Source organism: Siniperca chuatsi, linkage group LG9 (assembly GCF_020085105.1).
Source record: "Siniperca chuatsi isolate FFG_IHB_CAS linkage group LG9, ASM2008510v1, whole genome shotgun sequence".
NCBI classification, from domain to species: domain Eukaryota; kingdom Metazoa; phylum Chordata; class Actinopteri; order Centrarchiformes; family Sinipercidae; genus Siniperca; species Siniperca chuatsi.
Genome location: NC_058050.1, coordinates 25,990,475 through 26,014,265, shown reverse-complemented (window position 1 = coordinate 26,014,265; position 23,791 = coordinate 25,990,475). Strand labels below are relative to the sequence as shown.

The following is a 23,791-nucleotide window of genomic DNA, read 5'->3' as shown; positions in this document are numbered from 1 at the left end:
GTGTGGGCTGGAGCTGCTGGCTCTGTCTGCCAGAGAGTCAGAGGCAGGGAGGGGGCAGAGCAGCTGCCACCTGCCCCCCTCAGAGGGGATGAGAACGCCTCAGAGGTATGCGCTGCAAAAATGTAACTTGCAGTCTCAATGTCAGCTGTAATATTTTGTTTGTCTGAAGAAATTCAATAATGGGCTAAGATAAGGGCATTTTTGCAATTTCCAATTTTTTTTTTTTCAGGAATTTTCTTGCCAAGTGTCTAGCTTGAGAACATCCCCACCCCCTCCCAATCGCCCTGCACAAACACCCCCCCGCCCTGCGTGCCTCAAACAATAGCATGCCTGCCCACATTTAGCCCAAATAGGGTGGAGAGAAAGGGAAATGTGCATAACAAGTGGTTTGAATCTCCCTACAATACTCCACACTTTCTCATTCTCTCCTCCTCCTCCTCCTCCCCCTCTGCTTCTCTAGAACTCATCCACTGTGAGACTTTATCTCTTCCTCTCCTTCCCTCCCCAGCAGTGTCTCCCTCCTCCAAATTAATGAAGTGGAGACAAGCCAAGAGCATGTAACAGGTCTTTGTCACTGTCTGAAGTGTCCTAGTTGCAGATATCTACTGACTCCATCCAATTAAATGCTCAGCACTGTGCAGAAGATTAGGATACAAATTAGCATTTGATGTGCTGATTAGATTGGATTTACAGTTTGGTTTGAAGAAAGGTTGTTGTGACATAATACCTTATATGGCCTATTTGAACAGAAGGTATTTTTTTATCAGCGAATAGCATTAGGTTAGATAAAGATCAGGCAAATATACAGTAGACTTTGAGGACTCAGTGTTATCTCTCCAAAATGGTGAATACTCCTGCTTTTATGACCTAAATGTAAATGTTTCATCAGGAACCTTTTCCTGTACTGAGAATCACTGAAGTGATCTTAGAAGCAGACAAAGTAATGTGAATTTTGTGCAAGCTACATTTTAAAGAATATATTACTTTTCCTCCAGTGTATATTGTCACGTAAAGCAGTTCCAAATGTCTTTTGTAAGCCTGAGGGTACATCATTCAGAAGTGTGTTCCTGTTGTGAAATGAGCTGCATGAATACCACGAGAGGCCATTTTGAGTTAAGAGACAAGTAATGTGATGTCTGTTTTCATGTCTATGTAACAAATTAGTACTTTGGGTTTGTGCACAAGCATACTGTTATATAATTTTTGTGCGTGTGTGCGCTTTATGTGTGTGTTAGAAGCTGGGTATGTTGACCAGTAGCTTTATCTGACATCCTGCAGCAGTGGATAATTCTCTTGATGCGTGTGTGTGTGTGTGTGTGTGTGTGTGTGTGTGTGTGCGCGCGCGCTGTTGAATGTTTTCCGGCAAGAATTTCACAGACAACATTGTGCAGGAGGTGTCCAAATATAAGAAGTTTTTAATTCATGAAGTGAAGGAAGTGGCTGCTATAGATGATCACGTTTGGCATCTTTTATCTTGGTGTATCGACACGATGGCATGTTTATGTTATGTCAAAATGTCAAAAAGCGATCTATGAATGCACTGTTATTTACAAGCATTTTCATGTGTGTGATGCCAAACCTGTGCGTGAAGCCAAGCCATCTTTACACACAGAAAGAAGTTAAAAAGTTAACCTGGGGTTAACCTTGAGGCAGAGTTACACACTCGCACACACAGTAGTGTTGGATCTAAGCATTGAGCAGGTTACTGGAATTCCACACTAAGCGCTCAACATACACACCCACATTAGAACAGAGGTAATGGGATGACTGAGTGGGGCAAGATGGTTACCATGGTATTTGCATATTGGTCCCTGGCTTTCATTTACACAGAACACACACCAGGTCAGGTCTAGATGCCCTGTCCAATGGTGGCACAACTGCTTTACTGATCAACATTGAAATAATTAATAAGTATTTCTTTGTTGCTTTTACATCACTATATTAGATAGGGCTTGGACTGATACCGTAATATTGCAGGGTTGAGCTCATTAATGTCCTCACAACAATTAGGCTACATCACGGCAGCAAAAACATATTACATGATTAAAAATAGTGGTTAACTGCGTGCCGTGGCTTAATGGTTAAGACACGCACTATATAGCCACAACATGGCTGCATCTATTCCTGCCAGGGACCTTTGTTGCATGTCATTCCTTTCTCTCTCTCTCCTCATTTCCTGTCTGTAGCTTTACTGTCACCATCAGATAAAGGTTAAATGCCCCAGAAATTATCTTTAAAAAATTGTGGTTTACTGCCAAACAGCCTGGGGTGCACTGTCCTGTCACTGTGGTGAGACCAACATCAATACCGTCACAAACCAATAAATCATCACCAAATGACAGACAAAGATCCGCTTTTAGGAATTAAAGCATACAAAATGTACTGCACGTATCTTTAGATTTAGGTGAAGCATTGCCTGCTTTGCTACTGCACCGGGAATTGCAGGCGAATTGCAGGTGTGTGTGTGTGTGTGTGTGTGTGTGTGTGTGGAACAAATGGGGGTCCAGTGTTGCATTAGGTTTTAAATAAGTCTTATCTTGATGAGATAGTTATATCATGGAAAAAGGTGACTTGACTCCCTCCTAGTGTTCTTCTGCAACAGAGCCCACACATCTAGAGATATATTTGTATTTGATGTATTTATACCCTCATCCATTTAAAAAAAAAAAAAAAAAAAAAAAAAAAAAAAAAAAAAAACCTGGAGAAAACAGTTTAATTCTGCTACACACAAAGTTAGCTGAACTGTGTGAACCAGGGTCCTATAACATCCTGTTTTGTACTTAAGGGAGTCTCATGTAACACTGGTGGAAACTAACTTGAAGGCAGTTTATATAACTGTTGATTTATGACCACAGCCAGAGATGGAGACAGAAACAGAGAGAAATAGAAGGAAAGAGTTTAAGCGAGACAGACACTCAGAGATAAGAGAAGAGGCAGACACTTGGGGAGGCAGTTAGATGTTTTTCCTGTCTGGATTCCTCTCACTCTTTTATCGGGTGTTAAATAACAGTTGCTCTAAGTAGTGGAGCATTTGAAAACCAGGAGACTGTATCACGGCGTGCAGAGCTCTATCTATGATGTATTTAACTGTTATTATTCAGAGAAAGAGATTGTTTGAACATTCAGTACCTGTCAAAATTTTTAAGGGGTTTTGCTTTAGAAAGCAACAAACTACTGACAATCCATCTACACTGGTAAGTGTTTAATAGTTGTAAGTGATTATAGGCTATAGGAAACACCTTATGGTGTGTGTGTGTGTGTGTGTGATGGTCTCAGCAATTGGGACTTATTGTAAAGTTTACTTCAAGATAGGCTGTGGAGGTTTCATTGTAAAATGAAGTGTTTTCGTTTTTCTTGATTCACTCTGCAGAAGTGTGTATGGCAGAACAAGAGATAGAAACTGTAAAGGCACCTGCTCATTAAAACATTGTTCCAGAGCCCAACTAGTGGTCAAAAACTCCACAGAGTTTGTTTAATGGAGTGAAAATAAAATTTTATGGTATAATTTACAGTTTTGTGTAGCATATGGATTTCATTTGAAGTGGAAAATGTGGGCCCTCTCACATAAACACTCTCTCAACAAGAGCACCATTCACGTTCGAGCTCCTGGTCTCAAATGGGGAATACAAACTTCACTGGGTGAATTGGATGTCACGGTAAAGGTACTCTACACTCTGGGTTTGAAAACTCTGATGGATCTAATGTGAAGTTTTTCATTAATATACATTCAGCAGTGGCACTCAAATTGTGTTTGTGCAGTGTAAATTCCCAACTTAACTGAAGGAGCAGGTGTTGAAACACATTTGACTGAAGTGTGGAAATGTTAGGTCACTGTAGTTACTGTGCTTAGGTAGGTGTGACATGTTTTACTACTAGAGTAACTCAAGTTTATAGTTACTCATTGACTGTCATAGCAACACCACACTAGATGGATGTGTCATGCAATCATCAGACATTGTGTTTTGTTTTCATTACATACAGTATCATGAGCCAATTTTTCTTCCATTACTGTAAAGGAAAACATGACTTTGCCTGTCTTGAACCTGCACCATGTCATCCTCACTGTTAACAAACACTACCAGCAAAGTAAATGTTGGATAAAACACAAAGCAGTACCAGCTGACCAATCATTGATCTTGCCGTTTTTAAATGGTGCATGTGAACTGCTGTGGTAAATTCTATGTACCCACAGAGCCACCAAAAGCAGGTACTTAATGCAGAATTCAACCTCTGCTCGACATTTCACCACCATTCATTTTATGTTTTTTCACTTTTTGTCCTTAATATTTGGACTTCTCTGAGAGTGAACTTCACACACTTAATTTCATTGTAGGCATGTTTTTTAAGCAGGAAAATAAGAGCTCTTGCTTTGCAAATGCTCTACATTTAAGTGTTGTAATTTTATTTTATTATGTTAATCAAAAGGGATTCATTTTTACAATGCTTACATGGAAAATAGAGTGGCCTCCAGCATCAGTGAGTGGATGTGGCCTGGTACTTATCAGTGATTGTCAGAGGGGAAAAAATACACTTAGAAATTTGACAGGCATACTTATTGAAATTATTTAACGAGTTCTCTGGACGTTTGACAAACTGCAGCACTCCGTAGTGTTAGTCTTTAGCCTGGACCTTGGAAGAGGAGTTTTTTACAGTTCAGTTTATGCAGAAGATGTACAGAAAAAGCAAAAGGACTTTGGAAATGTTGGGCTGTATTTGATCTAGAGATGAGTGTATCAGGTGGAGACACTGGACATGAGAGAAAAGGAATATCAATAAATTAAACAAGCGTGTCCCAGAGCAGCACCACATAATAATAAATAAATAATTTCACTCTCCATTCCCTGTGAAATCATTCATCTCTGACATACAAGAGGGTTAAGAGCTAAGCTAAAGCTAACACCACACCAGCTCTCTTTACCCAACATTTTCCTCGCAAATGTACAATCATTGGTGAACAAAATGGATGAGAATCGACTCCGCATCATCAACAGCAGAAGACTTTTGAACTGCAATGTCATGATCTTCACTGAGACATGGTTACAGTGCTATTGAGCTAGCTGGATGCCACACACTCCGGGCCGATAGGACGGCAGATAAATCTGGTAAGACCAGAGGTGGAGGATTGTGCATTTACGTTAACAAAGCTTGGTGCACAAACTCTGTTATTGTTAGGAGACACTGCTCAGCTAACCAAGAGTTTCTCATGGTTAAATGTAGACCGTTGGAGTTCACTTCCACCATTATAACGGCAGCTTATATTCCTCTGGATGCTGATTGCAAGCTTGCTATGAGCGAACTTCATGCAGCCATCAGTAAACAACAGACTGCTCACCCGGAGGCTGCATTTATTGTTGCAGGAGATTTTAATCACTCAAAGGCAGTGCTCCCCAAATTTCACCAGCATGTTTCCTGTCACACCAGAGGAAACAGAACTTTGGACCATGTCTACAAAAACATGGCTGAGACTTACGCCGTGGCCCCCCTCCCTCACCTGGGTCAATCTGATCACCTTTCTTTGTTCCTCACCCCCAAGTATTCACCTCTCATCAATCGTGTGAAGCCATCAGTGAGGACCATCAAAGTATGGCCTCCAGGAGTAGACTCCACATTCCAGGACAGGTTTCAACACACAGACTGGAGTATGTTTGCCTCTCAGGCCACCTGTGGCTCTCATACGGACATCAGGTGACAGAACAGGTGACGCACAGGCCTACAGCACTTCCAGGGCAAATCTGAGGGTGGGCATCAAAAAGGCCATGCACTGCTACAAGCTAAAGTTAGAGGAGCACTTTTCCAACTCCGACCCTCGATGCATGTGGCAGAGCATCCAGGCCATCAGCAACTACAAACCCAGACACTCCACCCCCGTAGCCACAAATGTCTCCTTCCTGAACGAGCTTAACGACTTTTATGCTCGCTTTGAGAGAGACAATAGGGAAACCGCCACCAAGCTCACACCCTCAGCTGACCCACCAGACCATCACACTCACCTCCACAGGTGTCTACACTGCACTGAGCCGGATCAACGCGTGCAAGGCTGCTGGAACAGGCGGCAACCCTGATCGTGTACTCAAGGCGTGTGCAGAGCGGCTCGCTGGGGTCTTCACGGATATTGTCAACCTGTCCCTCACCCAAGCCGCTGTACCAGCATGCTTTAAATCCATCTCCATTGTGCCAGTACCGAAACACTCTAGTCCAACGTGCCTGAACGACTGCCGCCCTGTAGCACTCACACCCATTGTTATGAAGTGCTTTGAGCGGCTGGTCCTGGCACAACTAAAGGACTTCCTCCCATCCACACTGGACCCATACCAGTTTGCCTACCGCAGCAAGAGGAGCACAGAGGATGCGGTCTCCATGGCACTGCACTCTGTACTTACATACTTGGACAATAAGAACACTTATGCACAAATGCTGTTTGTTGACTTCAGCTCTGCATTCAACACTCATTCCTTCCAAGTTAATTACCAAACTTGGAAACCTGGGCATTAACGCCTCCATTTGCAGTTGGATTATGGACTGCCTGACAGACCTCAGCTTGTTAGGTCAGGCCACAACTGCTCCACCACCGTCACACTCAATACTGGCATACCACAAGACTGTGTGCTGAGCCCCTTCCTCTACTCCCTCTTCACACTCAACTGCAGGCCTGTGCATGGATCTAACGCCATCATCAAGTTTGCAGACGATACTACGGTGATTGGTCTCATCAGCAACAACGATGAGACTGCCTACAGGGAGGAGGTCCAGCACTTGGCCACATGGTGCTCAGACAATAACTTGCTCCTTGTCACCTCCAAGAGCTGACCAAAAGGAGCTCATCGTGGACTTCAGGAAGGAGAGAGGAGGCACACGTGACCCCATCCACATTAACGGGATGGCTGTTGAGCGTGTCTCCAGCTTCAAGTTCCTGGGGACCCATATTTCGTAGAACCTGTCCTGGACCACCAACACCTCCTGTCTGGTCAAGAACGCTCACCAGCGCCTCTTCTTCCTGAGGACACTGAAGAAGAGCCAACTGTCCTCAGCTATCCTGGTGAACTTCTGTCGCTGCACAGTAGAGAGCATCCTAATCAACTGTGTCACAGTCTGGTATGGGAACTGCTCTGCTGCAGAGCGCAAGGCACTGGAGCGGGTGGTGAAAACCGCCCAGCGCATCACAAGGACTCCACTTCCAGCCATTGAGGACATCCAGAGGAAACGCTGTCTGCGTCTAGCCCACAGCATTCTTAAGGACTCCTCCCACCCTGCCCAGAGACTGTTTTCTCCCCAGCCTTCCGGCAGGCACCTCAGGTACCTCCGGACAAGGACCAGCAGACTGAGAAACAGCTTTTTTCCCAGAGCTGTCTTCCTACTGAACTCTGCCCCTGATTCCACTGTCCTCTCATATACCTTAACTTAAATGCTGCTATATTGTTTTTGCTGCTGCTATATTGTTTTTGCTACATGTACCACATGTTCATTTGCACTCTAGTACCATGTACTGAATACTGCAATAACTCATCTACTGCACTGTTAACTATTACTATTTCTGTCCATAATTTGCACTACTTAATATTCATTGCACTACTGTTCTGCCCAGTCCAATTCATTATTGTACATATCCATTAGTATACTTCTGTTTATAGTAATGCCATCTGTATATAATGCCCATAGTACCACTTGTAAAATATTTTCATAATAATGCTCTATCCTACATTTATGCACACACTTTATATTCTGCACTTGCTTATTGCACTTCTGGTTAGACCTAAACTGCATTTTGTTGCCTTGTACTTGTACATGTGTAATGACAATAAAGTTAAATCTAATCTAATACAAGTTGAGTGAGAGCTTGCAGACAGACACGTTAGTGGAGGTTTCGAGGCACAGCTGGTCAGTCATGCTCTTGTCATTCTCCAAAGGCTTCTTTATTTAGGGGTCATAGGTCATCAAACTGAAATCAATCTCAATGGGGTGCAGTATCTGAGCAATTGCCCCCAGCTAAAGGGGCCCACATAAGATCGCACATGCTAACATAGATCATTTTTAAAGGATAACCCTAGCCTATAGGCTAGCATGCATTGGTTTTGGGGAACTGTGGGAAACAGATGTTCTATTTTTAGCCACACCCACTGTCATGTCATGTCAGGAGACAAAAGGAGTTGTTTTTTTGTGAGCTGTTGCTTTCTAGAGTGTACTTGTTGGTGGTACTTTACACTGCAACAAGGGAACTCCCCTGCTGCCATTACTGAGAATGTTTCTGTCTTTACACAAAAGAGGTTGTTTGAGTCACTTTCACTACACCACATGCTAATACTCACATTTTGTTAATCAAAATATTATCATTATTAGTGTGTATAACAATGTAACTGAAAAGGTGTTATTACTTTTGTGTATTTGTTGCATTCTGTGTTGAAGGTTTGGTCATGTTCGTTGTTTGTTGGTTCTGTAGGTTAACTAATTCCCTATTTGTCTCTGTTTGCAACTTTTTGTGACCGGTTTCAGAGGATCTAAATTCATCTGAATGTGTGGTTAGCTGCTTGATGTTACTCCCGTAAATATATTTGTGTGTTAGTCCTTGTTGAGATTTATTTGTCACACTATGAAGTATGGAGCCAGAAATGGAACTGCACCTGCATATTTTTGCCACAGTGGCCATGGCCAGACACTTTACACAATTAATTGCAGTTCACTTGTGAATAGTGATGAGAAGACCGGTAATTTGGTAATTTTTTTTAACGTGGCTACACACATAAAAGAAAGCTGGATGTTCATTCTATTCAACAAAATAGAAAATCAGCCATGTGATGCAACTTTCATTTGTTGCTGTGTCATTGCTGTTTGTGTTGTTTTAGTGAGAGAAAAAGGATGATATCACTACACATCAGTATACAAGATATTTCAGTGGTTTTAGTTAATGTGTTTTGGGAATGAGAAATTAGCACAATTCTCTAAATGTTTGAGAGGAAGCAGGAAGACAACAACATCTGATTTTAGTGTCAGCCATTAGAGTACTTAGAGTACACAGCGATAATCATTTTATCCTCAGTCTGAACAATTTCAAGCTAAGCAGTAGAAATTAAGAGCTTGTCTATATTGCCAACGCAGTGTGTTACAAGATAATGTTGCATTGTGTTGCCGAAAAAGTTTAGCAAGGTTTCCACTTTTTTGCCAGAATACCCTGCATGTTTTTGGCTCTTACGTACCTTAGTCAGAATTATTGTTCTGATTTAAAGAATCCTTTTGTAAAACCATCTCTTCAAGGCAAAATTTAGTGTATGTACTCACTGGGCCTGGATGTGTTTCATGCTTGTCGAGGCCCAGTCCATGATCGCTGTCCACACTGGGATGTAGACCATGAAGACTTCATGAAGGAACATTTGGTGCTGGGTCACTGTACACTCATCATAGATTAGGGCTTTAATAATTCAGATAGTCACTCCTCCTAACTTAATTCAATAACAAATTTGATCTTTGTTGGGAATAACTACTAGAAAATAATAGTTGAGCAAAAATAGCATGCATTGACATTAAATTAAAAAATATTTGAGTCAGTATAGGGAAGACATAGGGAATGATGAAATGTGTTTCAATAGAATTTTGATTTGATACTTAAGGAAAAAATGTTGACAGTATTTTGAACCTAGCTGTTTTTCTACCTTTCACATTGAGCACAAAAACAGCTCTCAGCCAATATGGAAGATATTGAATTATTTACAATATAGCATGAGAATTATTTTCCAAAGGGAGTGTTGCAAATGACAGTGTGGCAGCTAGGAGGTGATGGATCTCAGACACACAACTACTTAGAAATCCTCAGTGCTTGCATAGATCTTTGGATGCATGCCTTACTGGGGTATGTGAGGCAAAAGGAAAAGAGTGTTATCACAAAATTGTCACTTAAAAATCACTTGAATGCAATATCTGCTTGGAAGTTGCATTCTGAAACTGTGCATTTATTGTGAGCTGTCAGAAATAAAGATGCTATCGTGGAGAGGGGATACTGAAGCAGAGTTCTTCCTTGTCATGTGTAAGCTTGCATGTTGTTGTGGTGGCTGTTCACAACGCACATAGAGATACTGTAAGCCCACACAGATTAGTGTTTCTCTGATGTTGGTTTTGAATATCTTTTGCGCAGATATGTCAAGTGCTGTGTTAGGACTTTCCTTCACTGTTTATAAGATGATTTCATACTCTGTGAATAGTTATCAACACAGTTACTGAGACTTCCTCTTGGGTCTTTAGTCATTCTGCAATGTTTTATATTAACTTGACTTTATAAAGGAGAGAGTTTGACTGATAACAGCATTGGTATAAGGGTCCAACCCTGTCTTAGCCTGTTCTGTCCCTAAACCCATGACTTGGTGCATGTATGTGTATCTGTATGCATTCTATAGTAAATTGCAAATATAAGTATGAAACCATTTATTACTGGAGTAACCAGATGGGAATGACCTGGCAAATCAAGGTGCTTAATTACATTTATGCAGAAATCCAGAGAGAAAAAGTACAATGTCCTGGAAAATCTTGTGTTGTCCTGGAAAATTATTTCAACGTCCTCCTATTTTCCTTTAGCTGAAAATGAACTACTAGACTATCTATCAGAGCTCCCCAAAACGGATAACATTGCCATCTGAAAGGGCTAAGTTATGTTCAGGATCATATTAATGTTCAAATGGTAGTTTATAGACGAGAGTATTTGAATAGGCTCCTTTGGGTTTTGTTGTGGAAACGCTGTGAACACACGCCCAAGTCACGTCACATGGTAGCACATGCAGGTTGGATGACATTACAACTTAAGTGGCCAAACTCTAAATAATGTTAGTTACATTATCCTAAAAATGTAAATATTAGCTGACTGCTGGCTGGTAGCTGTGGAAGTTTTTATTAGGTTTACAGATAAATGTTGCTTTCTTCCCAACTTGTTTTAAATGGTTGAATAATGTTAAGTTGGTTAGCCTGTTTGGATAATGAATGGGAAGCTGGGGTCAAAACAATGAATGAGAGCCCAACTGTATGTGAGTCAAACACCGGCTAAATACTGGCTAACAGTACTTTTTTACTTTGCTAGCATTGTCTCTTAAAATGTACATGAAATATTTAGCTCACACTGGGTGTGATTAGCCTCGTTAAAGTCTCCATGTAATATTACTAGTAATGGGGCTAAAGTATGGTGTGATACACTGATAAGTCAGTGGCAGTTAATAATCCTAGCAAACTTGACTAACTTTGAACTTTTGTACATTTAGGTATGTAAAGTTCAGTCTAGATTTGTCAGTAGGCAAAATTGTAGGCTACTATTTGTATTATTGATGTTCAGGCTATTCAGTTATTGGTGTTCAGGCAGCAATGGTTGATATAATTCATAAGATAAAAAGGGATTCAGGTTATAAATGAATAATAATGATACACTTGCAAAGCATAGAGCACAAAGGGCTTTCCAAAAGAAACAAAATAAAATACGACAGAATACTATAAAAAGTAAAAAATATAATAACAATATTAAAACAGAGCATTAAAACAAGGCGAGCAATTAAAAAAACAATAGTAAGAGGAGATAGTAGTAAAAGTAGTGACATTAAAACATCTAAAGGTAATGCCGTATACTAAAATGTTTCTATAACACTTGTCCTCTAGCCATAGACTGCACGTCTTTTTAATCAGACTTCCACAGAGAGGAACACATTAGTGTATGGTGCGATCTCTGTCCTAGAAAATGATCTCTAGAAAAGAGTGGGAACCCTGATACAGAAAACAGCAATTTGCTATTTTTTGACCACATAAATTCACATACATAAATTAATCAAATGGAAATGGATATGAATTTTGTATATTTCTCATCTGATCATAGCTGGAAATATAGACCTGGAGCCTTTTTCTAAGACGCTGATCTACTGTGGCTTGGACCTTATTTGTATGTCGCTTTGTAATAAAGCATCTGCCAAATGAAACCAGTAAAACCTGGTACCTTCTTAAATCTTGAACATGGACTTGTGGATAAAGAAAGACCAGGTCTGGACGTGATGACTGATCAGACCAAGTTGAATCAGATCTGTTCAAGTCTGGGTCAGTTAGTGTTGACAGTCGTCAGGTAAAGTCGTAAAGTGTGTGATATGTAAATATTCTAATCTTAGGTCTTCAGATCCAGTCGCTGCCAGTCGTTGTCAATGATTTTTTTTAAACGTGTTTGATATTTGCAGTTGACATCTGCGGTCGATGACATCACTTGTGTGCCGCCAGAGGGAGAAAAAAAAACAGCTTTACCAAAGTTAGCTTCGTTTTACAAAGTTCACTCACCTCCAATTCCCTCTGCAGGCTCTACAGCCTGTGTTGCCCACGCCTCTCCATCCCAAGCTTAAATAAAAACCTTTCAACCTTTTTCAACTTTGAAAGCCAATGCAAGTGTTCAATCCATTGTCAACTGTATTCCTATAGTGGCATCATTTCTCATGTCCACCATCGCTGTGCATGCTAACTACCTATTTCTTCTTCTGTGAAACATGTAGCTGCTCCCATAAACTATAACATCACTGTGCTGAGGATTTTCACAAGAAAGCAATATGCACTTTAAACTGTACAGACTTGTCTATAGATCGAATCACTTTTGTACGGAATTCATCTCTGATGAGAGCAGCAAAACTTCTTTTCTAATTCTGAAACTAATTATATTTACATTAAACAATTGCAGATTCTTACTTTACTTGGTACAACACAGGATACCAACTCATTCAAACTGCCATTGTATTGTCTATTACTGTCATTATATTCCGTAATCTTCATTTTCACTGTTCAACACATCCCAGTTCCCTGGGTTCATCCCTGACCTCCACTGTGATGTAACTTCCGTTCAGTTTGTTATTTTCCGTGATGTTATATCCTGTTCTATATTTTTCTTTGACCACAGGATGCAAAGCAAGCTTTGTTGCATGCCCAGGAGCATTCTTCAATCAGAACCAGCTCCAGACTCTGTCCAAGTCACATTTTCTCTTTCCCTTTCTCTTTTTTCACCCTCTGTCTCTCTGCTCTGTCTCTCATAATGCATACAGTGTTAGACCTGATAGACCTTGCCCTCATTCTGTAACAACCATACATTCTCCAGCTGCTCTTATAGTTGCTCTGCAAACATCTTTTATCAGTTATAGTTCAGCTTTGGCACATTTACAGCCATCCCACATCTTTCACAATGCTAATGGAAACTAGTATCCAACAGGTGTGATTGAGTGGGAGGCAGTTCTTTTTTATCATCAGTCATCGGTTTTATGGAAAATTCACTTTGACCGAACAAAGCAAAACCAAAACAGGCAGCAGTTGGTGTATTAAACATTTTAAGTGATGGAAAGGTTCTGAGTTGCTATATCTGTTTTCTTCATTCTGCCTAGAGTGTGAGATTGATATTTACTTCAGATTTGTTCCATACCCATATGGCAGTCAATATCAGTCAATTAAAAGCATAATTGAATGTTCACTAAACCCCTCCCCTGAACACCAATTGTCCAGTCATTGCTAAGCAACTGCAGGTCTGTCAGACTTTAGATTTCTCTATATGTTGAAGTGGTGTGCATGGGGCTCTAGTAACAGTGATACTCGATATATAAAGAGGGTGGATGGTGGTTTCTTTTTTTACCCTCTCCAAAACCAATTTATACACGAACAAAGGTGTAAGGAATGATTTAATCATTGTGTTAATCTGCAAATAAGCTGCAAATATTAGCATGTCCGGCTAACTAGCTAACTACCTACAGTAATAACCCATCGTTACTTCCAAGGTCAGGGGTATTTCATACTACATAATCATGTAGGATTACAGGTTACTTTTAAAAAAAAAAGCCCTGTTCACGACTAGCACATCCACTGTATAATATTTCCCCACTCTGTGGAAGCTGGTCCTGGATGCTTGCCATATGGTGTAGGCTAACGTTAGCGGCTCTGTCCTGCTGTATTGGATTTTGGGACGTTTACAGTCCAGCAACCCCAGCCCACCTTGTTATCTGATATAGTATTAAGTTCATCACACACATTGGTTAGACCTCAGCCTTAAAGTCATTTCTCATGTAACGTTAAAAGTGAAACATACTGTTTGAAAATACAAACAATAAAGCCTAAATCTAACCTCTGTCTAGCTTGTCCAAATATGTAATCTAAGCATTCAAACAGGGTTATGTTAGAATGAAATAAAAGTCTGATCTTGATCATTTGAGAATTTTTCCTTGTCATGCTAATGGCACTTGGACTAACTATATCTATAATGCAATGCAATGCATAGCAATGCTGTTTTTTTATTTCCGTGTCTTCTGCACAAATAATCAGCTGGTAAGGATGCAGACTTTTTGCTGGGACATGCAGCTTTTAGCCTCAGACCCCTTTACTGGTTTCTTGTTTTAGAACATGTCAGAAGGAAACATGAACGAGTCAGCCAGAGAGTTTTCAACCAACACATGAAGCTAATTTTAGCTTAATTAGCGAGCTAGCTAGCTACAGCTATTAAAATCTGCTAGCAACAGTTGTCATTTCAGCTGACAAAATTGGCTGTCACTGGCTAGAAATGAAAAGCCTGTTTTTGTCTACCTCTGTCTGAAATGAAATGTCTAAGAATTTCAAGTTGTAATTTATCATTTACCATTGTAAACTATATATAAATTGTGCAAAAATGGAGAGCTTGGCAGGCATAACAACAGTGACTAAAGGGGGCTAAGCTTAGCGAAAGCTCATTTGCATGAATTTTAGCAGTAGTCAGATTAGACAGGCTTTATGCTAAAGCTGTAGAAGCTCGCAGTCTAGCTCACAGAACCATAATAATAACTGCAATAAGAGACAGACATCTATTCTGTTTCCCCTGTTGGGACCCAGGCGTTAGTCATCCAATCAATTACCCAGGTCCAGTGATCCAGTGCCAGGCAGGAAAAGAGCTCCCACCAGGGCACCACGGACACGGAGCCAAACAAATTATACACGACCTCCAAGTACAAGGCAGGAGTCCTTTTTTTGTTGGGCAAAGAGGAAGTGAAGAAGAGAGAGATTCCATGCAGGCATGCAACCAGAGCTGAGTCTCTCACTCAACAGTCCACCAAAATAGTTGTCAAATCTGACTCAGCTAAGAAGTAGCTTAATCCACTGTTATCCTGGATCTTTACACATTTATATATCTAATGCTTGCAAGCAAGCCAGAATAAGCACTAAAGATGTTATATAATCCTTATTTAATACCTCTAACATAGATAACAACACATAGTTGTACAGGCACAGTGCCCATGGATCTCTGCACTGTGGCTACATAGATAAAATTACATAACCCTTAAGGTGGTTATGAAATTGACTTGAAGTGTGTCATCTCACTGGTTCACTCTTTTTCTCCTGATTCAATAGGCACAATGTGTGGTTGCCTCCTTCCCGTCCTCCTCCTCCTCCCCCTATCAGGTCTGTTACCATAGCAACTTAATGAAGGCTAAGGAGGCCGTTTAAAAGTATATGGGCTGAAAATATCGACTGGGCAGCATCAAGCTAACCAGCTAGCAACCCTAATCAATCCGGCAAGACTTAAAATTCTGTTTGTCTGCTGTCGCGGGTTTGAGGCTGATTTGACGAGAAAGGGCTTGCACAAGTATGGTCAGCTTTATTACAAAAGAAAAGGGAAGAATCAAGGAGTCAGATCCTAGAAAAGTTGGCTTTAGTCCAAGTAGTACAAACTCATCTGCCCCAGTCTTGGGTCACCCTCTATCCAGCTACTGCCTGGCCGTCTGCCAGTGCCTTTCTCTGTGTTTTCCCACCTCGCCTCCCAGTGCCAGAGCTTTGTCGGGAAGTTAAAGGGGGAGATGTTTCTCCTTTTGGAGACCTCCTTTGGAACCAAGGCACATTGCAGACTAGTTTCAGCTTTATTGTGGTTCAGTAAGACAATTTTGGAATTCTGAACTCTTACCAGAAAGAAAAAAGCATAAAACAGGTACATTAGTGGTTAATTAGCCTAGTTAAACAGTGTGGCTTAAGTGATGCATTATTATTAAATGGCTTGAATTGTCTTAGGGTTTTCCTGCTGGGACAGGAAAAGAGGGAACAGGTGTGTCTCTTAGGGCCCAGTAAGATTTAGGCAGACACAGTCATCATCCATTCATCAGCATTCTCTTTCTTATTTTAATCTCTATTTGTGTGTGTCTTTGTGTCCTTCTCTGTCTCACCTCCCCACTCCCATCTCTGTTGTTCTGCTGTCCATTGTTCTGGAGACCCAAGCTGCTGCCGTGCACTAAGAAAAACCAAGTGTACAGATGTTTCTTACAAAAAAAGACACTCCCCTTCCCTTTTCCTGGGGAAACCTTCTCTTTCTTTCATTTTTGCTGTCTTTTCTTTCTCATTTACCCTCCACAAACCAAAACTATTTCTCTATGGTTGCACATCACAGTCCCTTTGTGTGGTTAGAACTCATATTATTTGGGGGTTTCATCCAAAACCACTTTGGTTTTCCATTGCAAATTTAGTATCACCACTTGGATTTCCATTAAGAACTATTTGCAGTGAGTAGAGAGATGAACCAAACGGGGAATGAAATGAGAACCATGCCTTCTGAGTTGTCAAAAAAAAAGCTCCTGGCTTCTGTGCTTGGCACGGGCAATGCACCTTAGAGTGAAGACTGCAGAGGGCCGTCTCTGGGAGGTCTGTTTTTGACTCCCTGCATGCCTTAAGAATCTCTTACAGTAGCATTATGCTAACCTTAATTGGCTTATATGACGATATGTCAAATCACAAGGCACACCAGTGCTTTTTTAACACTGGTTCAGCGTACTATAGTGTATGTATTAGTTAGAGCAAAGTGGTTCATTTCGGGTTGAACAAATGTGTGTGTGTCCATCTGATAGAGAGAGTAAAACAGAGAAAGAAATTGTGCTACAGTTTGAGCTGACCTGAGCAAAGCTAGAATTAACAAGGCTTTGCTGAGGAATCTTTGAATCCAGCTAAGACTGATTTATTTCCTCTAAGTTGTGTTAGCATGGTGGGATACATGGGGTTAAGTCATTGACAGGGGCTGGTCCTTGTGTACAGCCACCACAGAGGGCCCACCTCTACATACTTGCTTTTTTGCCCCCCCTCGCTCTCTCTCTCTCTCTCTCTCCCCCCTACAGAATTACTTAAGGTTACAACAGATGAGTAGGGAGACTATTATTACTACCAGTGGACCAGTGAGTACTTGTGAGTTGTTAAGCCTTTAAAAAATATATGGATGAATGATTGATAAGTGGGCTCTGATTGAATACAGCTATGTACCAATAAAGGGGCTGAGTCTTCCAGAGGATTTACCACACAAATGTGGATCCTTCAGAGGATGGCCTTGGTCAGCTCATAAAGTCAAATTTGTTTATCAGTTTATCACCTGCAAGCTGCCCTCAAATAGTCAAAATGTAAGTGTCAAACTCTTTTAGTTTACAGTTTATTGATAGAAGCAAATAATTTATCAGGCTGATGGCAAATATATCCATAACCTCCATTTTTCAGTAACTGTAAGGCAGCTGCACTTCTCAGTCATATTTTAAAAGAAACTATATACAGGTCTCATGACATATTTGGTCTAAAAATGTAGAGTTCAAAGGACTCGGCCTGTGAATTAGGAAACAGCTATTGTTTGTTCTAAACTTGTCATAAAGTTGGCACTGTTGGAGATGGCAGTCTCTTCCTTTGCTTAGTTTTCTCATTTCACTGGATTGTTTACACTTAAACCCCCAACAACTCAGACATCCGTCTTCTCCACCTGAGATTACTTAAATGGCATTGTAGGAGTAGTTTGGCTCATTAGTTGTGTTCTTGTGGGGTTTTTTTATCTGTAATCTTTTGTGCAGTTTATTTCAGTACACCTTAAAACTTACTGAAATACTGGATGATTCTTAGTGAAAGAGAGCAAAGTGGTTCATTTCGGGTTGAACAAATGTTAATATTATAGTAAAGATGTAACCTTTTGGAATGCCCTAGTGTGTAAAGGCGTTCCTTTTTTTTACTCGAGCAAGACGGCCAAAGGATTGTCTACCACCTCTTTTATTTAGTGTGTCATAATAGTAGACACCTGAGTATAATTACTGTAAACAAATTAGACTATAGTCAAGAGTATTAGAAGACTGTTCCCATAAACCTTGTTGTCTGTGCTCACAAAGAAGATTTTGCTACTTATTCCATTGGTGTGGAAGAGCAGATTTCTCTTCCTCTTTTGTACTTTAAACCAGTCTGACTTGACATCCACAATCGAAGAGATTTTCCACTGAATCAGATGCATGAAAGGCTGGCAAAATCTGCTAACCTGTTGGCAATGGTCTAGTTCAGTTGCAGCTTATATACTAATGATTAAAATTTATCAATGTAAAAAAATAAATGGTCTGGAGTCACTGCTTCAGATGAAGGATACATGCAGAGTAGACTGCTGTAACATTGGACCATTTTGTGTCTAAATTTTTATTATTATTAGACTCCCTGCTTCATATAAAGGATCTTTTAATACCTTTGAGTTTTTACAACTGTTTATCACAGTTGGCTACTTGCTACTCACCTCACATACCTGCACCCACACACACCCACCTACACACCTACACACACATCCCGCAGTCACTGATTCGGTGTATTTGACTGTGAGTAGTGTGTGTACCCATGCGTATGTGTATGCAGCGCACTCAGCCAGACAGCTCATCAATGGCTGTGAGATTTTGCCGAATGTTACTATGGTAACTGCACTGAAGTTGCTTCATGTGTAGGATGAAATGAAATAGAGGATGAAGAGTATTGAAATAAGGTACGGGCATGGTGGAAGAGAAAGACGCAGAGTTTATGAATGGGATAATAGAAAGATGAAAAGCATTATTGAGAAGTAAAAGTATATTGTCTCCTTCTGTTCTCATCATGCTCCAAGTCTCCTCTGCCTCACTCACTGCTTAAGTGTCCTTACCTCTCTCCTGTGCGTGTGTGAGAGCCGTCTCATAAATGTATTCATACAGCATTAACATCATCACTGTCTTCACAGCCTTTCATCGTGCAGAGGCTTTGTGTTTTACATAGAAATTGTTTTGTCCACAGAGGAAGTGATCGGAAAATATCCGCAGCTTGACTGGTGAGTGTGTGTGTGTGTGTGTGAAGTGTTTAGGTTGTTATAATCTGAATGTGAATCTGAGCCATGGAACCAGTTCTGCCCAGGTTCTATTTGAATCTGAATCACCATCCACCGCTGTCCACACGCTTGATTTAAATGATAATCCATTTGGTTGGAGTGATTTGAGGCCAAATGGTCCTGCAGCTGGCTTCAAGAGAGGAAATGTGACTGGATGAGAAACAGGAGCAGTGGAAGCTTCTGCCTGCTTCAGACAAACTACTTTGTATGAAATGTTGGCCAATCACATTACACAGCCAAGTTGTGCTTACCTGTTCTGAACTATAGCTGAAATATCAGGTGGCGCAATAAAACTGGTATGTGATTATGAACATGAAGTCATGAGTAGCTTTGTAGAAAATAGCTATATATGAATGTTATCTCGTAACTGTTCTTACTATTTGTCAAATAGATAGGAGCCTCTCTTGCTCCATTGACACTGACCTTCCTTTTTCTTATAATTTCTTTAACAGAACCTTGAGGTCTCCTTCCTGTAGCTACTTTACAGTAAAGGCCTTTCAGAGTCACCTGCACATCTTTTATCAGCGTGTCTATAGATGATAATGTTGGTTAGTCTGTCCACCACTTTGGTACAGACTGAAGTATCTCAACTGCTATTTGATGGTTTGCCAGCAAATTTTGTACAGGCATTCATGGTTCCCAGAGGATGAATCCTGCTCACTCTGGTGGTGCCCCGACTTTCCCACTAGCGCCACCATGTGGTTGACATTTTCGCTTTTGACTGTCTCGACAGCTGTTGGATGGATTTCCATGACATTCCCATTAGTGTCAGCAGTACTTAACAAAGATGGCGAACATGGTAAACAACTGACATGTTAACATGCTGATGTTAGCATTTAGCTCAAAGCACCGCTGTTCCTAATTACAGCCGCTAGCATGACTGTAGACTCTCAGTCTTGGTCAATTTTGTTTCGTTCCTGTTTTATGTTGTTTGTAACATAAAATGTTAATATTAATATTATGCACCCAATTTGAACTCCAAATGGCCATCATCAATTCCCCTTGAACAGCTGGAGGTTTGTACTGTAAAGCAGGAGGTGAAGGTTTCTAGATAAATGGTAAGAAAAGGAACGGAACAACAGTATCTCCTCCTACACAGGAGCTAACAAATATATGATGCTCAAAATAGCTGTGTGAAGAAACAGAACTGAATTTGTGAACCAACTGACACTCGTCCTTGTAACCCATGTGAGCACACCTGGCCTGTCGATGTAGAAAATGTAGAAGAGCCTGTTTTTGGAAAGTTACGAAAATGTTTAGGTATACCACCTGCCGCCCAACTGGGAGAAAGCAGCTTTCCAACACTATATGACATTCTGAACAGCAAACTGAAGCGTGGCGCTGCCCTGAGAGGCACAGAAAACAAATTTGTCACTCATCAGTGCCTACTCATTTTAATGTCAGTTGCTGTCAATCTGAAATATACAGTACAGTACATATGCACGCACACACGCACACAGACAGACATATCTTTATAACTCTGTCCATGTTTCTGCCTTCCTTTGACTACATTTATCTCCTTACCATCTAACTCTCACATAAAGCAAACCAAATTTGATTTATCTCTGGAATTTAAACCAAACACAAATCATAAAATAGCATCTTGAAATCATTTACTCATTCCAAAGGTCTAATATTCAAACTGGTTCCCACAAGAACAGAGTTACAAACACACACACACACATACAGACGAGCAGCTGAAGAAAAAAGTGGGTTGCCAGCAGCATCCTCGGTTGGCTGAGCATGTCATCAGGAGCAGCAGAATCGTTTCATCGCTACGGTTGTGTGTGTGTGTGTGTGTGTGTCCAAAACGTATATGTACATTTTGTAAATAGAGTGTATCATAACAGATGACAGGGCACAGTGGGTCAGTAATTAAGGCTTTGTGTGTGTGATAGCAGCGGACAGGGTCATGGCTGTGGATTCCATTAGTGAAGAGCCTGGTGACAGACTGAAGTGTAATCACTCTGAGGATCAGTTGCTGTAGCAGCACCTTAAACAGTAGTCAGTGCGGTAATTGGCGTAAAGTCAGAGGTTTTTTTACTTGCTCAACCAAACCCTCAGTTGTTATATATTATAGGACAGAGGACGATTAAAACATCATCTTGAAAAAAATAAATAAATAAAACAAACTCCTGGTACAGTACATAAAATCTTTGCTGCTCTTTCATTTAAAGCCTTGCATGTCTTTGTTTGCCTATTTGTTTTGTTCGTGCCTTGCAATTTATATGCATTTGGTAAAAGAAGGCTATAAGGAAAGTGAAGAAACAAGATACACTCTAGACACTCATGGATAAAACTTCCTGAAAGTAACGACTAATTGCATTTCATGTCTAAGTAGCATCTGAAAATTGCAGCAAAGGACTTGGTGTAGATACTAGAACTCCACTGTTTCTTATTCTGAACAAGCATTTGTTGGTGCTTTTTAGCCGTGTTAGCAGCATGGCTGTCATGGATGGGATGGCTATGTTGGTCAATCGGTCCACCTCTTTGCAGACTAAAAGAAAATCTCAACAGCTATTGGATGGATTGTCATGAAATTTTGTACAGACATTCAAGGTCCCCAGAGGATGAATCTTACTGACTTTGATGATCACTTGTCTTTTCCACTAGCACCACCAAGAGGTTGACATTTGTGGTTTTGAGTTAAATGTCACGACAACTATTGGATGTATTGCCATGAAATTTGGTAAACACATTCATGGTCTCCTCAGGATGAATTCTAATAGCTTTGGTGATTCCCTGACTTTTTGTCTAGCACAATCATCAGGTCAATATATAAATTTGTCTGATAATTTTTAAGACCAAATACCTGCAAAGCTAATGTCCATCAGCCTCAGCTGTACTTTGTTTAGTGCTAATTTGTGTTTTTTGCTAATTAGCAATATGATACCATGCTAAACTAAGATGGTGAACTTGTTTAAATTAGCATTTAGCTCATTGTACAGCCTCACAGAGGCGCTAGCTTAGCTGTAGATTATTAGTCTTGTTAAACTTTTGTCAACATTATAGGTTTTACTTTCCGATTACAGTAAGCATCTTGTGTAGTATTATTATCTGGGTTAGCTTTTACATGGCCTTGAGAGACAGTTTTCCCTTCTGCTCCTCTGGATTCCAGTCTCCAGGTTATCTTGTTTTTATTGATATATGTGCAGCCTGTTAAATTTTGCTATCTACTTCCATGTTATCTCCCCTTCCCACATTTTCAATATGCTGTTTAAATGTTAGGCAGCTTTTTGTTGTGCGTGTCTGTGCAAACAGAAGTAAACAAAGGAGAGTGTCAAAATAATTCCCCACAAAAATCATTCTTCCATTCATTCCATTCAAGTGATTGCTCCCCTTGATTATGATTCTGTCCCACCCAGACATCAGAGCTGTTTTCATTATCATGTTTACCAAGGAGAGGTAGAAGCTGTTCTGCAGCATTAACCGCCTGGCTGCTGGTTATTTTACTGTTTTAGGGCATGGCTGGAGCTCAAGCTTTTCCATCAGGTGCTGGGAGTAGATAATTCAACACTGATAAGTTATCACTTCTCAGATATCCTTCCTTATATTGTGGAATTTCTACTCAGTGGTGGCCTTGGTTGAACCTTGAGTGCAGGAGGCCTGTTTTTTTTTCATATCTGCCATGATTTGACTTGATATTGGTAGATTGAAAGTCTGAGTTTTCACTGTTTTTCTCATTTCTCATTTCATAGTAGTTGACTAGACACCGTAGATGACCTGCTTCCAAGGATGTGAAAAATTAACTTTCAGCAGTTGTCATTTTCTCTGGTTTCACTTGTATTTGAACACCTTGCTAGGTGGTTTTAGGTATACAAGTGACTCATTTCCTGAGGGTTTTGAATGAGTGAAGGCCAAGGCGAGGCTGACAGGGCGTTGCACAGGGCTGAATGCATACTGGACATAAATGCATACAACCTAAACACATACAAGATGAAGTATGCTAGGGAAATTACTGCATGTGCTGTAGCCATCTCAATCATGTTTGGTTCTTCTAATTGTATTTTGATTGCATAAAGGCTTATGGTTATGGTTAATGTATTGAGAGCACAACCTCACTGACACCAAGAGAAGGCACTTCCTGTTTGTGTCACCAAAAGGACAGATAAAAAAAAAACAGACTCAGAACTCTTCCACTGTGGCTCTTGTCACTTTTTGCCTCGCTGTCACTATTTCCCTGTCTTACTCTGACTCTCCATCTGTCTGTCTGCGTATCTGCTATCTCTTTAGTCTCTCGAGAGGTAATGTCTATGGAGACCCAAAGGGGCCAATATTAAACAAATAAATAAGAGATTATGAGATAAATAATCATACAAATAAAAACAGACAATATATGTAATTATGACATTGTGAAATAACACAATAGAATTTTAAAACTCAACTCAGTATTAATACATATTATTTCCTGTTTTATTTACAGTAAGCATTGGGTAATTTTTATTTCATTGCAGCAGTATTTCAAAATATGTTATTTCAAACTCTTTTGAAAGACTTCTAATACAGCCTGAAGCAACGGCCAATCACATAACTGCCACTGCCCTGTTTGTTTTATGAAACATTTAATAGTTTCTAGTCAAACAAGTGAATTTAGTAAATACAAAATTTGTCTGTTCATTGAGGTGTTTTATGACCTTAATATCCAGGTCATCATGTCCAAGTCACCAATCACTCAACATG

General features: G+C 40.4%; 1 protein-coding gene across 5 annotated transcripts in view; it reads left to right on the top strand.

Moving 5' to 3' along the window:
- LOC122881240 (neurocalcin-delta A) overlaps positions 1 to 23,791 on the top strand; it is a 79,794-nt gene that overhangs the window by 34,732 nt on the left and 21,271 nt on the right. The window lies entirely within an intron of this gene.